The sequence below is a fragment of the Crinia signifera genome, chromosome 6 (genome assembly GCF_055691185.1).
Source record: "Crinia signifera chromosome 6, ASM5569118v1, whole genome shotgun sequence".
NCBI classification, from domain to species: Eukaryota; Metazoa; Chordata; class Amphibia; order Anura; family Myobatrachidae; genus Crinia; species Crinia signifera.
The window spans coordinates 63,562,388-63,578,427 of NC_139222.1; the positions used below are offsets into that span (position 1 = coordinate 63,562,388).

General features: G+C 39.7%; 31 non-coding genes and 4 pseudogenes across 31 annotated transcripts; all 35 read left to right on the forward strand.

Annotated features, from left to right (window-relative positions):
* Positions 1–129: 129 nt before the first annotated feature.
* Positions 130–248, forward strand: LOC146013760 (5S ribosomal RNA). Its single transcript, XR_014446729.1, has one exon. It is a non-coding gene; the product is annotated as a 5S ribosomal RNA (ribosomal RNA).
* Positions 249–593: 345 nt separating this feature from the next.
* Positions 594–712, forward strand: LOC146016204 (5S ribosomal RNA). Its single transcript, XR_014449101.1, has one exon. It is a non-coding gene; the product is annotated as a 5S ribosomal RNA (ribosomal RNA).
* Positions 713–1,057: 345 nt separating this feature from the next.
* On the forward strand, positions 1,058–1,176 carry LOC146014492 (5S ribosomal RNA). The gene has a single exon (XR_014447444.1). It is a non-coding gene; the product is annotated as a 5S ribosomal RNA (ribosomal RNA).
* Positions 1,177–1,522: 346 nt separating this feature from the next.
* On the forward strand, positions 1,523–1,641 carry LOC146015387 (5S ribosomal RNA). Its single transcript, XR_014448310.1, has one exon. It is a non-coding gene; the product is annotated as a 5S ribosomal RNA (ribosomal RNA).
* A 345-nt stretch (positions 1,642–1,986) lies between these two features.
* LOC146013762 (5S ribosomal RNA) lies at positions 1,987–2,105 on the forward strand. The gene has a single exon (XR_014446731.1). It is a non-coding gene; the product is annotated as a 5S ribosomal RNA (ribosomal RNA).
* A 345-nt stretch (positions 2,106–2,450) lies between these two features.
* Positions 2,451–2,569, forward strand: LOC146013763 (5S ribosomal RNA). The gene has a single exon (XR_014446732.1). It is a non-coding gene; the product is annotated as a 5S ribosomal RNA (ribosomal RNA).
* Positions 2,570–2,915: 346 nt separating this feature from the next.
* LOC146017432 (5S ribosomal RNA) lies at positions 2,916–3,034 on the forward strand. The gene has a single exon (XR_014450304.1). It is a non-coding gene; the product is annotated as a 5S ribosomal RNA (ribosomal RNA).
* Positions 3,035–3,379: 345 nt separating this feature from the next.
* Positions 3,380–3,498, forward strand: LOC146014493 (5S ribosomal RNA). Its single transcript, XR_014447445.1, has one exon. It is a non-coding gene; the product is annotated as a 5S ribosomal RNA (ribosomal RNA).
* Positions 3,499–3,843: 345 nt separating this feature from the next.
* LOC146013764 (5S ribosomal RNA) lies at positions 3,844–3,962 on the forward strand. The gene has a single exon (XR_014446733.1). It is a non-coding gene; the product is annotated as a 5S ribosomal RNA (ribosomal RNA).
* Positions 3,963–4,307: 345 nt separating this feature from the next.
* LOC146013765 (5S ribosomal RNA) lies at positions 4,308–4,426 on the forward strand. Its single transcript, XR_014446734.1, has one exon. It is a non-coding gene; the product is annotated as a 5S ribosomal RNA (ribosomal RNA).
* A 345-nt stretch (positions 4,427–4,771) lies between these two features.
* Positions 4,772–4,890, forward strand: LOC146016206 (5S ribosomal RNA). The gene has a single exon (XR_014449103.1). It is a non-coding gene; the product is annotated as a 5S ribosomal RNA (ribosomal RNA).
* A 346-nt stretch (positions 4,891–5,236) lies between these two features.
* Positions 5,237–5,355, forward strand: LOC146016451 (5S ribosomal RNA). The gene has a single exon (XR_014449344.1). It is a non-coding gene; the product is annotated as a 5S ribosomal RNA (ribosomal RNA).
* A 345-nt stretch (positions 5,356–5,700) lies between these two features.
* On the forward strand, positions 5,701–5,819 carry LOC146015509 (5S ribosomal RNA). Its single transcript, XR_014448428.1, has one exon. It is a non-coding gene; the product is annotated as a 5S ribosomal RNA (ribosomal RNA).
* Positions 5,820–6,164: 345 nt separating this feature from the next.
* LOC146015255 (5S ribosomal RNA) lies at positions 6,165–6,283 on the forward strand. Its single transcript, XR_014448182.1, has one exon. It is a non-coding gene; the product is annotated as a 5S ribosomal RNA (ribosomal RNA).
* A 345-nt stretch (positions 6,284–6,628) lies between these two features.
* LOC146010267 (5S ribosomal RNA) lies at positions 6,629–6,747 on the forward strand. The gene has a single exon (XR_014444782.1). It is a non-coding gene; the product is annotated as a 5S ribosomal RNA (ribosomal RNA).
* A 345-nt stretch (positions 6,748–7,092) lies between these two features.
* Positions 7,093–7,211, forward strand: LOC146016129 (5S ribosomal RNA). Its single transcript, XR_014449029.1, has one exon. It is a non-coding gene; the product is annotated as a 5S ribosomal RNA (ribosomal RNA).
* A 345-nt stretch (positions 7,212–7,556) lies between these two features.
* On the forward strand, positions 7,557–7,675 carry LOC146010368 (5S ribosomal RNA; annotated as a pseudogene).
* Positions 7,676–8,020: 345 nt separating this feature from the next.
* LOC146013766 (5S ribosomal RNA) lies at positions 8,021–8,139 on the forward strand. Its single transcript, XR_014446735.1, has one exon. It is a non-coding gene; the product is annotated as a 5S ribosomal RNA (ribosomal RNA).
* Positions 8,140–8,484: 345 nt separating this feature from the next.
* Positions 8,485–8,603, forward strand: LOC146015433 (5S ribosomal RNA). The gene has a single exon (XR_014448354.1). It is a non-coding gene; the product is annotated as a 5S ribosomal RNA (ribosomal RNA).
* Positions 8,604–8,948: 345 nt separating this feature from the next.
* On the forward strand, positions 8,949–9,067 carry LOC146013767 (5S ribosomal RNA). Its single transcript, XR_014446736.1, has one exon. It is a non-coding gene; the product is annotated as a 5S ribosomal RNA (ribosomal RNA).
* A 345-nt stretch (positions 9,068–9,412) lies between these two features.
* On the forward strand, positions 9,413–9,531 carry LOC146016130 (5S ribosomal RNA). Its single transcript, XR_014449030.1, has one exon. It is a non-coding gene; the product is annotated as a 5S ribosomal RNA (ribosomal RNA).
* Positions 9,532–9,876: 345 nt separating this feature from the next.
* LOC146010369 (5S ribosomal RNA) lies at positions 9,877–9,995 on the forward strand (annotated as a pseudogene).
* A 345-nt stretch (positions 9,996–10,340) lies between these two features.
* LOC146017231 (5S ribosomal RNA) lies at positions 10,341–10,459 on the forward strand. Its single transcript, XR_014450102.1, has one exon. It is a non-coding gene; the product is annotated as a 5S ribosomal RNA (ribosomal RNA).
* A 345-nt stretch (positions 10,460–10,804) lies between these two features.
* On the forward strand, positions 10,805–10,923 carry LOC146015088 (5S ribosomal RNA). Its single transcript, XR_014448019.1, has one exon. It is a non-coding gene; the product is annotated as a 5S ribosomal RNA (ribosomal RNA).
* A 345-nt stretch (positions 10,924–11,268) lies between these two features.
* LOC146017631 (5S ribosomal RNA) lies at positions 11,269–11,387 on the forward strand. Its single transcript, XR_014450498.1, has one exon. It is a non-coding gene; the product is annotated as a 5S ribosomal RNA (ribosomal RNA).
* Positions 11,388–11,733: 346 nt separating this feature from the next.
* Positions 11,734–11,852, forward strand: LOC146015434 (5S ribosomal RNA). The gene has a single exon (XR_014448355.1). It is a non-coding gene; the product is annotated as a 5S ribosomal RNA (ribosomal RNA).
* Positions 11,853–12,197: 345 nt separating this feature from the next.
* Positions 12,198–12,316, forward strand: LOC146015090 (5S ribosomal RNA). The gene has a single exon (XR_014448021.1). It is a non-coding gene; the product is annotated as a 5S ribosomal RNA (ribosomal RNA).
* Positions 12,317–12,661: 345 nt separating this feature from the next.
* Positions 12,662–12,780, forward strand: LOC146016320 (5S ribosomal RNA). The gene has a single exon (XR_014449216.1). It is a non-coding gene; the product is annotated as a 5S ribosomal RNA (ribosomal RNA).
* A 346-nt stretch (positions 12,781–13,126) lies between these two features.
* LOC146010900 (5S ribosomal RNA) lies at positions 13,127–13,245 on the forward strand (annotated as a pseudogene).
* Positions 13,246–13,590: 345 nt separating this feature from the next.
* On the forward strand, positions 13,591–13,709 carry LOC146014092 (5S ribosomal RNA). Its single transcript, XR_014447048.1, has one exon. It is a non-coding gene; the product is annotated as a 5S ribosomal RNA (ribosomal RNA).
* Positions 13,710–14,054: 345 nt separating this feature from the next.
* LOC146016205 (5S ribosomal RNA) lies at positions 14,055–14,173 on the forward strand. Its single transcript, XR_014449102.1, has one exon. It is a non-coding gene; the product is annotated as a 5S ribosomal RNA (ribosomal RNA).
* A 345-nt stretch (positions 14,174–14,518) lies between these two features.
* On the forward strand, positions 14,519–14,637 carry LOC146015167 (5S ribosomal RNA). The gene has a single exon (XR_014448096.1). It is a non-coding gene; the product is annotated as a 5S ribosomal RNA (ribosomal RNA).
* A 346-nt stretch (positions 14,638–14,983) lies between these two features.
* On the forward strand, positions 14,984–15,102 carry LOC146010901 (5S ribosomal RNA; annotated as a pseudogene).
* A 345-nt stretch (positions 15,103–15,447) lies between these two features.
* On the forward strand, positions 15,448–15,566 carry LOC146013768 (5S ribosomal RNA). Its single transcript, XR_014446737.1, has one exon. It is a non-coding gene; the product is annotated as a 5S ribosomal RNA (ribosomal RNA).
* Positions 15,567–15,911: 345 nt separating this feature from the next.
* Positions 15,912–16,030, forward strand: LOC146016207 (5S ribosomal RNA). Its single transcript, XR_014449104.1, has one exon. It is a non-coding gene; the product is annotated as a 5S ribosomal RNA (ribosomal RNA).
* The last annotated feature ends 10 nt before the right edge of the window (positions 16,031–16,040 follow it).

Genomic DNA, 16,040 nt, shown 5'->3' on the forward strand with positions numbered 1-16,040 from the left:
TCATGTCCTGTAGGTCTTTTTACATTACCAACACATGATTTTTTTCAGTAAGCCAATACAGTTAGGAAACTTTTGTATTAGCTTACCTGGTGATAGAAGTAGAAGAGGGCAAAAAAGTGCCTTTAACTCACCTACAGCCATACCACATTGGATAGGCCCAATCTCGTCTGATCTTGGAAGCTAAGCAGTGTTGGGCCTGGTTAGTACTTGGGTGGGAGACCACATGGGAACACCAGGTGCTGTAGGTTTTTTCACATTACTGGCAAATTGTTTTTATTCTCTAGCTATTTAAATAGGAAACTTTATCTTTTTATTGCCAGCACAGACATTTGGAAGAGGTCAAACAGACACAATAGCCATCACCTAAAGACTTACCAAACTGTTTAGGCCCAATTCCAACTGCTTTTGGCAGCTAAACAGTGTTGAGCCTCTTTAGTAGTTTAATTTAAGACCCCCTGCTAATATCATGTCCTGTAGGTCTTTTTACATTACCAACACATGATTTTTTTCAGTAAGCCAATACAGTTAGGAAACTTTTGTATTAGCTTACCTGGTGATAGAAGTAGAATAGGGCAAAAAAGTGGCTTTAACTCACCTACAGACATACCACATTGGATAGGCCCAATCTCGTCTGATCTTGGAAGCTAAGCAGTGTTGGGCCTGGTTAGTACTTGGGTGGGAGACCACATGGGAACACCAGGTGCTGTAGGTTTTTTCACATTACAGGCAAATTGTTTTTATTCTCTAGCTATTTAAATTGGAAACTTTTTATTTTTATTGCCAGTACAGACATTTGGAAGAGGTCAAACAGACACAATAGCAATCACCTAAAGACTTACCACACTGTTTAGGCCCAATTCCAACTGCTTTTGGCAGCTAAACAGTGTTGGGCCTCTTTAGTAGTTTAATTTAAGACTCCCTGCTAATATCATATCCTGTAGGTCTTTTTACATTACCAACACATGATTTTTTTCAGTAAGCCAATACAGTTAGGAAACTTTTTTATTAGCTTACCTGGTGATAGAAGTAGAAGAGGGCAAAAAAGTGCCTGTATCTCACCTACAGCTATACCACATTGGATAGGCCCAATCTCGTCTGATCTTGGAAGCTAAGCAGTGTTGGGCCTGGTTAGTACTTGGGTGGGAGACCACATGGGAACACCAGGTGCTGTAGGTTTTTTCACATTACAGGCAAATTGTTTTTATTCTCTAGCTATTTAAATTGGAAACTTTTTCTTTTAATTGCCAGTACAGACATTTGGAAGAGGTCAAACAGACACAATAGCCATCACCTAAAGACTTACCACACTGTTTAGGCCCAATTCCAACTGCTTTTGGCAGCTAAACAGTGTTGAGCCTGTTTAGTAGTTTAATTTAAGACCCCCTGCTAATATCATGTCCTGTAGGTCTTTTTACATTACCAACACATGATTTTTTTTAAGTAAGCCAATACAGTTAGGAAACTTTTTTATTAGCTTACCTGGTGATAGAAGTAGAAGAGGGCAAAAAAGTGCCTGTATCTCACCTACAGCCATACCACATTGGATAGGCCCAATCTCGTCTGATCTTGGAAGCTAAGCAGTGTTGGGCCTAGTTAGTACTTGGGTGGGAGACCACCTGGGAACACCAGGTGCTGTAGGTTTTTTCACATTACTGGCAAATTGTTTTTATTCTCTAGCTATTTAAATTGGAAACTTTTTCTTTTTATTGCCAGCACAGACATTTGGAAGAGGTCAAACAGACACAATAGCCATCATCTAAAGACTTACCACACTGTTTAGGCTTAATTCCAACTGCTTTTGGCAGCTAAACAGTGTTGAGCCTCTTTTGTAGTTTAATTTAAGACCCCCTGCTAATATCATGTCCTGTAGGTCTTTTTACTTTACCAACACATGATTTTTTTCAGTAAGCCAATACAGTTAGGAAACTTTTGTATTAGCTTACCTGGTGATAGAAGTAGAAGAGGGCAAAAAAGTGGCTTTAACTCACCTACAGCCATACCACATTGGATAGGCCCAATCTCGTCTGATCTTGGAAGCTAAGCAGTGTTGGGCCTGGTTAGTACTTGGGTGGGAGACCACATGGGAACACCAGGTGCTGTAGGTTTTTTCACATTACTGGCAAATTGTTTTTATTCTCTAGCTATTTATATTGGAAACTTTTTCTTTTTATTGCCAGCACAGACATTTGGAAGAGGTCAAACAGACACACTAGCCATCACCTAAAGACTTACCACACTGTTTAGGCCCAATTCCAACTGCTTTTGGCAGCTAAACAGTGTTGAGCCTCTTTAGTAGTTTAATTTAAGACCCCCTGCTAATATCATGTCCTGTAGGTCTTTTTACATTACCAACACATGATTTTTTTCAGTAAGCCAATACAGTTAGGAAACTTTTGTATTAGCTTACCTGGTGATAGAAGTAGAAGAGGGCAAAAAAGTGCCTGTATCTCACCTACAGCCATACCACATTGGATAGGCCCAATCTCGTCTGATCTTGGAAGCTAAGCAGTGTTGGGCCTGGTTAGTACTTGGGTGGGAGACCACATGGGAACACCAGGTGCTGTAGGTTTTTTTCACATTACTGGCAAATTGTTTTTATTCTCTAGCTCATTAAATTGGAAACTTTTTCTTTTTATTGCCAGTACAGACATTTGGAAGAGGTCAAACAGACACAATAGCCATCACCTAAAGACTTACCACACTGTTTAGGCCCAATTCCAACTGCTTTTGGCAGCTAAACAGTGTTGAGCCTCTTTAGTAGTTTAATTTAAGACCCCCTGCTAATATCATGTCCTGTAGGTCTTTTTACATTACCAACACATGATTTTTTTCAGTAAGCCAATACAGTTAGGAAACTTTTGTATTAGCTTACCTGGTGATAGAAGTAGAAGAGGGCAAAAAAGTGAATTTAACTCACCTACAACCATACCACATTGGATAGGCCCAATCTCGTCTGATCTTGGAAGCTAAGCAGTGTTGGGCCTGCTTAGTACTTGGGTGGGAGACCACATGGGAACACCAGGTGCTGTAGGTTTTTTCACATTACTGGCAAATTGTTTTTATTCTCTTGCTATTTATATTGGAAACTTTTTCATTTTATTGCCAGCACAGACATTTGGAAGAGGTCAAACAGACACAATAGCCATCACCTAAAGACTTACCACAATGTTTCGGCTCAATTCCAACTGCTTTTGGCAGCTAAACAGTGTTGAGCCTCTTTTGTAGTTTAATTTAAGACCCCCTGCTAATATCATGTCCTGTAGGTCTTTTTACATTACCAACACATGATTTTTTTCAGTAAGCCAATACAGTTAGGAAACTTTTGTATTAGCTTACCTGGTAATAGAAGTAGAAGAGGGCAAAAAAGTGGCTTTAACTCACCTACAGCTATACCACATTGGATAGGCCCAATCTCGTCTGATCTTGGAAGCTAAGCAGTGTTGGGCCTGGTTAGTACTTGGGTGGGAGACCACATGGGAACACCAGGTGCTGTAGGTTTTTTCACATTACTGGCAAATTGTTTTTATTCTCTAGCTATTTATATTGGAAACTTTTTCTTTTTATTGCCAGCACAGACATTTGGAAGAGGTCAAACAGACACACTAGCCATCACCTAAAGACTTACCACACTGTTTCGGCTCAATTCCAACTGCTTTTGGCAGCTAAACAGTGTTGAGCCTCTTTTGTAGTTTAATTTAAGACCCCCTGCTAATATCATGTCCTGTAGGTCTTTTAACATTACCAACACATGATTTTTTTCAGTAAGCCAATACAGTTAGGAAACTTTTGTATTAGCTTACCTGGTGATAGAAGTAGAAGAGGGCAAAAAAGTGCCTGTATCTCACCTACAGCCATACCACATTGGATAGGCCCAATCTCGTCTGATCTTGGAAGCTAAGCAGTGTTGGGCCTGGTTAGTACTTGGGTGGGAGACCACATGGGAACACCAGGTGCTGTAGGTTTTTTCACATTACTGGCAAATTGTTTTTATTCTCTAGCTATTTAAATTGGAAACTTTTTCTTTTTATTGCCAGTACAGACATTTGGAAGAGGTCAAACAGACATAATAGCCATCACCTAAAGACTTACCACACTGTTTAGGCCCAATTCCAACTGCTTTTGGCAGCTAAACAGTGTTGAGCCTCTTTAGTAGTTTAATTTAAGACCCCCTGCTAATATCATGTCCTGTAGGTCTTTTTACATTACCAACACATGATTTTTTTCAGTAAGCCAATACAGTTAGGAAACTTTTGTATTAGCTTACCTGGTGATAGAAGTAGAAGAGGGCAAAAAAGTGCTTTTAACTCACCTACAGCCATACCACATTGGATAGGCCCAATCTCGTCTGATCTTGGAAGCTAAGCAGTGTTGGGCCTGGTTAGTACTTGGGTGGGAGACCACATGGGAACACCAGGTGCTGTAGGTTTTTTCACATTACTGGCAAATTGTTTTTATTCTCTAGCTATTTAAATTTGAAACTTTTTCTTTTTATTGCCAGTACAGACATTTGGAAGAGGTCAAACAGACACAATAGCCATCACCTAAAGACTTACCACACTGTTTAGGCCCAATTCCCACTGCTTTTGGCAGCTAAACAGTGTTGAGCCTCTTTAGTAGTTTAATTTAAGACCCCCTGCTAATAGCATGTCCTGTAGGTCTTTTTACATTACCAACACATGATTTTTTTCAGTAAGCCAATACAGTTAGGAAACTTTTTTATTAGCTTACCTGGTGATAGAAGTAGAAGAGGGCAAAAAAGTGCCTGTATCTCACCTACAGCCATACCACATTGGATAGGCCCAATCTCGTCTGATCTTGGAATCTAAGCAGTGTTGGGCCTGGTTAGTACTTGGGTGGGAGACCACATGGGAACACCAGGTGCTGTAGGTTTTTTCACATTACAGGCAAATTGTTTTTATTCTCTAGCTATTTAAATTGGAAACTTTTTCTTTTTATTGCCAGTACAGACATTTGGAAGAGGTCAAACAGACACAATAGCCATCACCTAAAGACTTACCACACTGTTTAGGCCCAATTCTAACTGCTTTTGGCAGCTAAACAGTGTTGAGCCTGTTTAGTAGTTTAATTTAAGACCCCCTGCTAATATCATGTCCTGTAGGTCTTTTTACATTACCAACACATGATTTTTTTTAAGTAAGCCAATACAGTTAGGAAACTTTTTTATTAGCTTACCTGGTGATAGAAGTAGAAGAGGGCAAAAAAGTGAACTTAACTCACCTACAGCCATACCACATTGGATAGGCCCAATCTTGTCTGATCTTGGAAGCTAAGCATTGTTGGGCCTGGTTAGTACTTGGGTGGGAGACCACATGGGAACACCAGGTGCTGTAGGTTTTTTCACATTACTGGCAAATTGTTTTTATTCTCTAGCTATTTAAATAGGAAACTTTTTCTTTTTATTGCCAGCACAGACATTTGGAAGAGGTCAAACAGACACAATAGCCATCACCTAAAGACTTACCACACAGTTTAGGCCCAATTCCAACTGCTTTTGGCAGCTAAACAGTGTTGAGCCTCTTTAGTAGTTTAATTTAAGACCCCCTGCTAATATCATGTCCTGTAGGTCTTTTTACATTACCAACACATGATTTTTTTCAGTAAGCCAATACAGTTAGGAAACTTTTTTATTAGCTTACCTGGTGATAGAAGTAGAAGAGGGCAAAAAAGTGCCTGTATTTCACCTACAGCCATACCACATTGGATAAGCCCAATCTCGTCTGTTCTTGGAAGCTAAGCAGTGTTGGGCCTGGTTAGTACTTGGGTGGGAGACCACATGAGAACACCAGGTGCTGTAGGTTTTTTCACATTACTGGCAAATTGTTTTTATTCTCTAGCTATTTAAATAGGAAACTTTTTATTTTTATTGCCAGCACAGACATTTGGAAGAGGTCAAACAGACACAATAGCCATCACCTAAAGACTTACCACACTGTTTAGGCCCAATTCCAACTGCTTTTGGCAGCTAAACAGTGTTGAGCCTCTTTAGTAGTTTAATTTAAGACCCCCTGCTAATATCATGTCCTGTAGGTCTTTTTACATTACCAACACATGATTTTTTTCAGTAAGCCAATACAGTTAGGAAACTTTTGTAATAGCTTACCTGGTGATAGAAGTAGAAGAGGGCAAAAAAGTGCCTTTAACTCACCTACAGCCATACCACATTGGATAGGCCCAATCTCGTCTGATCTTGGAAGCTAAGCAGTGTTGGGCCTGGTTAGTACTTGGGTGGGAGACCACATGGGAACACCAGGTGCTGTAGGGTTTTTCACATTACTGGCAAATTGTTTTTATTCTCTAGCTATTTAAATAGGAAACTTTATCTTTTTATTGCCAGCACAGACATTTGGAAGAGGTCAAACAGACACAATAGCCATCACCTAAAGACTTACCAAACTGTTTAGGCCCAATTCCAACTGCTTTTGGCAGCTAAACAGTGTTGAGCCTCTTTAGTAGTTTAATTTAAGACCCCCTGCTAATATAATGTCATGTAGGTCTTTTTACATTACCAACACATGATTTTTTTCAGTAAGCCAATACAGTTAGGAAACTTTTGTATTAGCTTACCTGGTGATAGAAGTAGAATAGGGCAAAAAAGTGGCTTTAACTCACCTACAGCCATACCACATTGGATAGGCCCAATCTCGTCTGATCGTGGAAGCTAAGCAGTGTTGGGCCTGGTTAGTACTTGTGTGGGAGACCACATGGGAACACCAGGTGCTGTAGGTTTTTTCACATTTCAGGCAAATTGTTTTTATTCTCTAGCTATTTAAATTGGAAACTTTTTATTTTTATTGCCAGTACAGACATTTGGAAGAGGTCAAACAGACACAATAGCAATCACCTAAAGACTTACCACACTGTTTAGGCCCAATTCCAACTGCTTTTGGCAGCTAAACAGTGTTGGGCCTCTTTAGTAGTTTAATTTAAGACTCCCTGCTAATATCATGTCCTGTAGGTCTTTTTACATTACCAACACATGATTTTTTTCAGTAAGCCAATACAGTTAGGTTACTTTTTTATTAGCTTACCTGGTGATAGAAGTAGAAGAGGGCAAAAAAGTGCCTGCATCTCACCTACAGCCATACCACATTGGATAGGCCCAATCTCGTCTGATCTTGGAAGCTAAGCAGTGTTGGGCCTGGTTAGTACTTGGGTGGGAGACCACATGGGAACACCAGGTGATGTAGGTTTTTTCACATTACAGGCAAATTGTTTTTATTCTCTAGCTATTTAAATTGGAAACTTTTTCTTTTTATTGCCAGTACAGACATTTGGAAGAGGTCAAACAGACACAATAGCCATCACCTAAAGACTTACCACACTGTTTAGGCCCAATTCCAACTGCTTTTGGCAGCTAAACAGTGTTGAGCCTGTTTAGTAGTTTAATTTAGGACCCCCTGCTAATATCATGTCCTGTAGGTCTTTTTACATTACCAACACATGATTTTTTTCAGTAAGCCAATACAGTTAAGAAACTTTTTTATTAGCTTACCTGGTGATAGAAGTAGAAGAGGGCAAAAAAGTGCCTGTATCTCACCTACAGCCATACTACATTGGATAGGCCCAATCTCGCCTGATCTTGGAAGCTAAGCAGTGTTGGGCCTGGTTAGTACTTGTGTGGGAGACCACCTGGGAACACCAGGTGCTGTAGGTTTTTTCACATTACTGGCAAATTGTTTTTATTCTCTAGCTATTTAAATTGGAAACTTTTTCTTTTTATTGCCAGCACAGACATTTGGAAGAGGTCAAGCAGACACAATAGCCATCACCTAAAGACTTACCACACTGTTTAGGCTCAATTCTAACTGCTTTTGGCAGCTAAACAGTGTTGAGCCTCTTTAGTAGTTTAATTTAAGACCCCCTGCTAATATCATGTCCTGTAGGTCTTTTTACATTACCAACACATGATTTTTTTCAGTAAGCCAATACAGTTAGGAAACTTTTGTATTAGCTTACCTGGTGATAGAAGTAGAAGAGGGCAAAAAAGTGCCTTTAACTCACCTACAGCCATACCACATTGGATAGGCCCAATCTCGTCTGATCTTGGAAGCTAAGCAGTGTTGGGCCTGGTTAGTACTTGGGTGGGAGACCACATGGGAACACCAGGTGCTGTAGGTTTTTTCACATTACTGGCAAATTGTTTTTATTCTCTAGCTATTTAAATTGGAAACTTTTTCTTTTTATTGCCAGTACAGACATTTGGAAGAGGTCAAACAGACATAATAGCCATCACCTAAAGACTTACCACACTGTTTAGGCCCAATTCCAACTGCTTTTGGCAGCTAAACAGTGTTGAGCCTCTTTAGTAGTTTAATTTAAGACCCCCTGCTAATATCATGTCCTGTAGGTCTTTTTACATTACCAACACATGATTTTTTTCAGTAAGCCAATACAGTTAGGAAACTTTTTTATTAGCTTACCTGGTGATAGAAGTAGAAGTGGGCAAAAAAGTGCCTGTATTTCACCTACAGCCATACCACATTGGATAGGCCCAATCTTGTCTGATCTTGGAAACTAAGCAGTGTTGGGCCTGGTTAGTACTTGGGTGGGAGACCACCTGGGAACACCAGGTGCTGTAGGTTTTTTCACATTACTGGCAAATTGTTTTTATTCTCTAGCTATTTAAATTGGAAACTTTTTCTTTTTCTTGCCAGCACAGACATTTGGAAGAGGTCAAACAGACACAATAGCCATCACCTAAAGACTTACCACACTGTTTAGGCTCAATTCCAACTGCTTTTTGCAGCTAAACAGTGTTGAGAATCTTTTGTAGTTTAATTTAAGACCCCCTGCTAATATCATGTCCTGTAGGTCTTTTTACATTACCAACACATGATTTTTTTCAGTAAGCCAATACAGTTAGGAAACTTTTGTATTAGCTTACCTGGTGATAGAAGTAGAAGAGGGCAAAAAAGTGCTTTTAACTCACCTACAGCCATACCACATTGGATAGGCCCAATCTCGTCTGATCTTGGAAGCTAAGCAGTGTTGGGCCTGGTTAGTACTTGGGTGGGAGACCACATGGGAACACCAGGTGCTGTAGGTTTTTTCACATTACTGGCAAATTGTTTTTATTCTCTAGCTATTTAAATTTGAAACTTTTTCTTTTTATTGCCAGTACAGACATTTGGAAGAGGTCAAACAGACACAATAGCCATCACCTAAAGACTTACCACACTGTTTAGGCCCAATTCCCACTGCTTTTGGCAGCTAAACAGTGTTGAGCCTCTTTAGTAGTTTAATTTAAGACCCCCTGCTAATAGCATGTCCTGTAGGTCTTTTTACATTACCAACACATGATTTTTTTCAGTAAGCCAATACAGTTAGGTTACTTTTTTATTAGCTTACCTGGTGATAGAAGTAGAAGAGGGCAAAAAAGTGCCTGCATCTCACCTACAGCCATACCACATTGGATAGGCCCAATCTCGTCTGATCTTGGAAGCTAAGCAGTGTTGGGCCTGGTTAGTACTTGGGTGGGAGACCACATGGGAACACCAGGTGATGTAGGTTTTTTCACATTACAGGCAAATTGTTTTTATTCTCTAGCTATTTAAATTGGAAACTTTTTCTTTTTATTGCCAGTACAGACATTTGGAAGAGGTCAAACAGACACAATAGCCATCACCTAAAGACTTACCACACTGTTTAGGCCCAATTCCAACTGCTTTTGGCAGCTAAACAGTGTTGAGCCTGTTTAGTAGTTTAATTTAGGACCCCCTGCTAATATCATGTCCTGTAGGTCTTTTTACATTACCAACACATGATTTTTTTCAGTAAGCCAATACAGTTAGGAAACTTTTTTATTAGCTTACCTGGTGATAGAAGTAGAAGAGGGCAAAAAAGTGCCTGTATCTCACCTACAGCCATACTACATTGGATAGGCCCAATCTCGCCTGATCTTGGAAGCTAAGCAGTGTTGGGCCTGGTTAGTACTTGTGTGGGAGACCACCTGGGAACACCAGGTGCTGTAGGTTTTTTCACATTACTGGCAAATTGTTTTTATTCTCTAGCTATTTAAATTGGAAACTTTTTCTTTTTATTGCCAGCACAGACATTTGGAAGAGGTCAAGCAGACACAATAGCCATCACCTAAAGACTTACCACACTGTTTAGGCTCAATTCTAACTGCTTTTGGCAGCTAAACAGTGTTGAGCCTCTTTAGTAGTTTAATTTAAGACCCCCTGCTAATATCATGTCCTGTAGGTCTTTTTACATTACCAACACATGATTTTTTTCAGTAAGCCAATACAGTTAGGAAACTTTTGTATTAGCTTACCTGGTGATAGAAGTAGAAGAGGGCAAAAAAGTGCTTTTAACTCAGCTACAGCCATACCACATTGGATAGGCCCAATCTCGTCTGATCTTGGAAGCTAAGCAGTGTTGGGCCTGGTTAGTATTTGGGTGGGAGACCACATGGGAACACCAGGTGCTGTAGGTTTTTTCACATTACTGGCAAATTGTTTTTATTCTCTAGCTATTTCAATTTGAAACTTTTTCTTTTTATTGCCAGTACAGACATTTGGAAGAGGTCAAACAGACACAATAGCCATCACCTAAAGACTTACCACACTGTTTAGGCCCAATTCCAACTGCTTTTGGCAGCTAAACAGTGTTGAGCCTCTTTAGTAGTTTAATTTAAGACCCCCTGCTAATATCATGTCCTGTAGGTCTTTTTACATTACCAACACATGATTTTTTTCAGTAAGCCAATACAGTTAGGAAACTTTTTTATTAGCTTACCTTGTGATAGAAGTAGAAGAGGGCAAAAAAGTGCCTGTATCTCACCTACAGCCATACCACATTGGATAGGCCCAATCTCGTCTGATATTGGAATCTAAGCAGTGTTGGGCCTGGTTAGTACTTGGGTGGGAGACCACATGGGAACACCAGGTGCTGTAGGTTTTTTCACATTACAGGCAAATTGTTTTTATTCTCTAGCTATTTAAATTGGAAACTTTTTCTTTTTATTGCCAGTACAGACATTTGGAAGAGGTCAAACAGACACAATAGCCATCACCTAAAGACTTACCACACTGTTTAGGCACAATTCCAACTGCTTTTGGCAGCTAAACAGTGTTGAGCCTCTTTTGTAGTTTAATTTAAAACCCCCTGCTAATATCATGTCCTGTAGGTCTTTTTACATTACCAACACATGATTTTTTTCAGTAAGCCAATACAGTTAGGAAACTTTTTTATTAGCTTACCTTGTGATAGAAGTAGAAGAGGGCAAAAAAGTGTCTGTATCTCAACTACAGTCATACCACATTGGATAGGCCCAATCTCGTCTGATCTTGGAAGCTAAGCAGTGTTGGGCCTAGTTAGTACTTGGGTGGGAGACCACATGGGAACACCAGGTGCTGTAGGTTTTTTCACATTACAGGCAAATTGTTTTTATTCTCTAGCTATTTAAATTGGAAACTTTTTCTTTTTATTGCCAGTACAGACATTTGGAAGAGGTCAAACAGACACAATAGCCATCACCTAAAGACTTACCACACTGTTTAGGCCCAATTCCAACTGCTTTTGGCAGCTAAACAGTGTTGAGCCTGTTTAGTAGTTTAATTTAAGACCCCCTGCTAATATCATGTCCTGTAGGACTTTTTACATTACCAACACATGATTTTTTTTAAGTAAGCCAATACAGTTAGGAAACTTTTTTATTAGCATACCTGGTGATAGAAGTAGAAGTGGGCAAAAAAGTGCCTGTATTTCACCTACAGCCATACCACATTGGATAGGCCCAATCTTGTCTGATCTTGGAAACTAAGCAGTGTTGGGCCTGGTTAGTACTTGGGTGGGAGACCACCTGGGAACACCAGGTGCTGTAGGTTTTTTCACATTACTGGCAAATTGTTTTTATTCTCTAGCTATTTAAATTGGAAACTTTTTCTTTTTCTTGCCAGCACAGACATTTGGAAGAGGTCAAACAGACACAATAGCCATCACCTAAAGACTTACCACACTGTTTAGGCTCAATTCCAACTGCTTTTTGCAGCTAAACAGTGTTGAGCCTCTTTTGTAGTTTAATTTAAGACCCCCTGCTAATATCATGTCCTGTAGGTCTTTTTACATTACCAACACATGATTTTTTTCAGTAAGCCAATACAGTTAGGAAACTTTTGTATTAGCTTACCTGGTGATAGAAGTAGAAGAGGGCAAAAAAGTGCTTTTAACTCACCTACAGTTATACCACATTGGATAGGCCCAATCTCGTCTGATCTTGGAAGCTAAGCAGTGTTGGGCCTGGTTAGTACTTGGGTGGGAGACCACATGGGAACACCAGGTGCTGTAGGTTTTTTCACATTACTGGCAAATTGTTTTTATTCTCTAGCTATTTCAATTTGAAACTTTTTCTTTTTATTGCCAGTACAGACATTTGGAAGAGGTCAAACAGACACAATAGCCATCACCTAAAGACTTACCACACTGTTTAGGCCCAATTCCAACTGCTTTTGGCAGCTAAACAGTGTTGAGCCTCTTTAGTAGTTTAATTTAAGACCCCCTGCTAATATCATGTCCTGTAGGTCTTTTTACATTACCAACACATGATTTTTTTCAGTAAGCCAATACAGTTAGGAAACTTTTTTATTAGCTTACCTGGTGATAGAAGTAGAAGAGGGCAAAAAAGTGCCTGTATCTCACCTACAGCCATACCACATTGGATAGGCCCAATCTCGTCTGATCTTGGAATCTAAGCAGTGTTGGGCCTGGTTAGTACTTGGGTGGGAGACCACATGGGAACACCAGGTGCTGTAGGTTTTTTCACATTACAGGCAAATTGTTTTTATTCTCTAGCTATTTAAATTGGAAACTTTTTCTTTTAATTGCCAGTACAGACATTTGGAAGAGGTCAAACAGACACAATAGCCATCACCTAAAGACTTACCACACTGTTTAGGCCCAATTCCAACTGCTTTTGGCAGCTAAACAGTGTTGAGCCTGTTTAGTAGTTTAATTTAAGACCCCCTGCTAATATCATGTCCTGTAGGTCTTTTTACATTACCAACACATGATTTTTTTTAAGTAAGCCAATACAGTTAGGAAACTTTTTTATTAGCTTACCTGGTGATAGAAGTAGAAGAGGGCAAAAAAGTCCCTGTATCTCACCTACAGCCATACCACATTGGATAGGCCCAATCTCGTCTAATCTTGGAAGCTAAGCAGTGTTGGTCTTGGTTAGTACTTGGGTGGGAGACCACCTGGGAACACCAGGTGCTGTAGGTTTTTTCACATTAATGGCAAATTGTTTTTATTCTCTAGCTATTTAAATAGGAAACTTTTTCTTTTTATTGCCAGCACAGACATTTGGAAGAGGTCAAACAGACACAATAGCCATCACCTAAAGACTTACCACACTGTTTAGGCCCAATTCCAACTGCTTTTGGCAGCTAAACAGTGTTGAGCCTCTTTAGTAGTTTAATTTAAGACCCCCTGCTAATATCATGTCCTGTAGGTCTTTTTACATTACCAACACATGATTTTTTTCAGTAAGCCAATACAGTTAGGAAACTTTTGTATTAGCTTACCTGGTGATAGAAGTAGAAGAGGGCAAAAAAGTGCCTTTAACTCACCTACAGCCATACCACATTGGATAGGCCCAATCTCGTCTGATCTTGGAAGCTAAGCAGTGTTGGGCCTGGTTAGTACTTGGTTGGGAGACCACATGGGAACACCAGGTGCTGTAGGTTTTTTCACATTACTGGCAAATTGTTTTTATTCTCTAGCTATTTAAATAGGAAACTTTATCTTTTTATTGCCAGCACAGACATTTGGAAGAGGTCAAACAGACACAATAGCCATCACCTAAAGACTTACCAAACTGTTTAGGCCCAATTCCAACTGCTTTTGGCAGCTAAACAGTGTTGAGCCTCTTTAGTAGTTTAATTTAAGACCCCCTGCTAATATCATGTCCTGTAGGTCTTTTTACATTACCAACACATGATTTTTTTCAGTAAGCCAATACAGTTAGGAAACTTTTGTATTAGCTTACCTGGTGATAGAAGTAGAATAGGGCAAAAAAGTGGCTTTAACTCACCTACAGACATACCACATTGGATAGGCCCAATCTCGTCTGATCTTGGAAGCTAAGCAGTGTTGGGCCTGGTTAGTACTTGGGTGGGAGACCACATGGGAACACCAGGTGCTGTAGGTTTTTTAACATTACAGGCAAATTGTTTTTATTCTCTAGCTATTTAAATTGGAAACTTTTTATTTTTATTGCCAGTACAGACATTTGGAAGAGGTCAAACAGACACAATAGCAATCACCTAAAGACTTACCACACTGTTTAGGCCCAATTCCAACTGCTTTTGGCAGCTAAACAGTGTTGGGCCTCTTTAGTAGTTTAATTTAAGACTCCCTGCTAATATCATGTCCTGTAGGTCTTTTTACATTACCAACACATGATTTTTTTCAGTAAGCCAATACAGTTAGGAAACTTTTGTATTAGCTTACCTGGTGATAGAAGTAGAATAGGGCAAAAAAGTGGCTTTAACTCACCTACAGACATACCACATTGGATAGGCCCAATCTCGTCTGATCTTGGAATCTAAGCAGTGTTGGGCCTGGTTAGTACTTGGGTGGGAGACCACATGGGAACACCAGGTGCTGTAGGTTTTTTCACATTACAGGCAAATTGTTTTTATTCTCTAGCTATTTAAATTGGAAACTTTTTCTTTTAATTGCCAGTACAGACATTTGGAAGAGGTCAAACAGACACAATAGCCATCACCTAAAGACTTACCACACTGTTTAGGCCCAATTCCAACTGCTTTTGGCAGCTAAACAGTGTTGAGCCTGTTTAGTAGTTTAATTTAAGACCCCCTGCTAATATCATGTCCTGTAGGTCTTTTTACATTACCAACACATGATTTTTTTTAAGTAAGCCAATACAGTTAGGAAACTTTTTTATTAGCTTACCTGGTGATAGAAGTAGAAGAGGGCAAAAAAGTCCCTGTATCTCACCTACAGCCATACCACATTGGATAGGCCCAATCTCGTCTAATCTTGGAAGCTAAGCAGTGTTGGTCTTGGTTAGTACTTGGGTGGGAGACCACCTGGGAACACCAGGTGCTGTAGGTTTTTTCACATTAATGGCAAATTGTTTTTATTCTCTAGCTATTTAAATAGGAAACTTTTTCTTTTTATTGCCAGCACAGACATTTGGAAGAGGTCAAACAGACACAATAGCCATCACCTAAAGACTTACCACACTGTTTAGGCCCAATTCCAACTGCTTTTGGCAGCTAAACAGTGTTGAGCCTCTTTAGTAGTTTAATTTAAGACCCCCTGCTAATATCATGTCCTGTAGGTCTTTTTACATTACCAACACATGATTTTTTTCAGTAAGCCAATACAGTTAGGAAACTTTTGTATTAGCTTACCTGGTGATAGAAGTAGAAGAGGGCAAAAAAGTGCCTTTAACTCACCTACAGCCATACCACATTGGATAGGCCCAATCTCGTCTGATCTTGGAAGCTAAGCAGTGTTGGGCCTGGTTAGTACTTGGGTGGGAGACCACATGGGAACACCAGGTGCTGTAGGTTTTTTCACATTACTGGCAAATTGTTTTTATTCTCTAGCTATTTAAATAGGAAACTTTATCTTTTTATTGCCAGCACAGACATTTGGAAGAGGTCAAACAGACACAATAGCCATCACCTAAAGACTTACCAAACTGTTTAGGCCCAATTCCAACTGCTTTTGGCAGCTAAACAGTGTTGAGCCTCTTTAGTAGTTTAATTTAAGACCCCCTGCTAATATCATGTCCTGTAGGTCTTTTTACATTACCAACACATGATTTTTTTCAGTAAGCCAATACAGTTAGGAAACTTTTGTATTAGCTTACCTGGTGATAGAAGTAGAATAGGGCAAAAAAGTGGCTTTAACTCACCTACAGACATACCACATTGGATAGGCCCAATCTCGTCTGATCTTGGAAGCTAAGCAGTGTTGGGCCTGGTTAGTACTTGGGTGGGAGACCACATGGGAACACCAGGTGCTGTAGGTTTTTTCACATT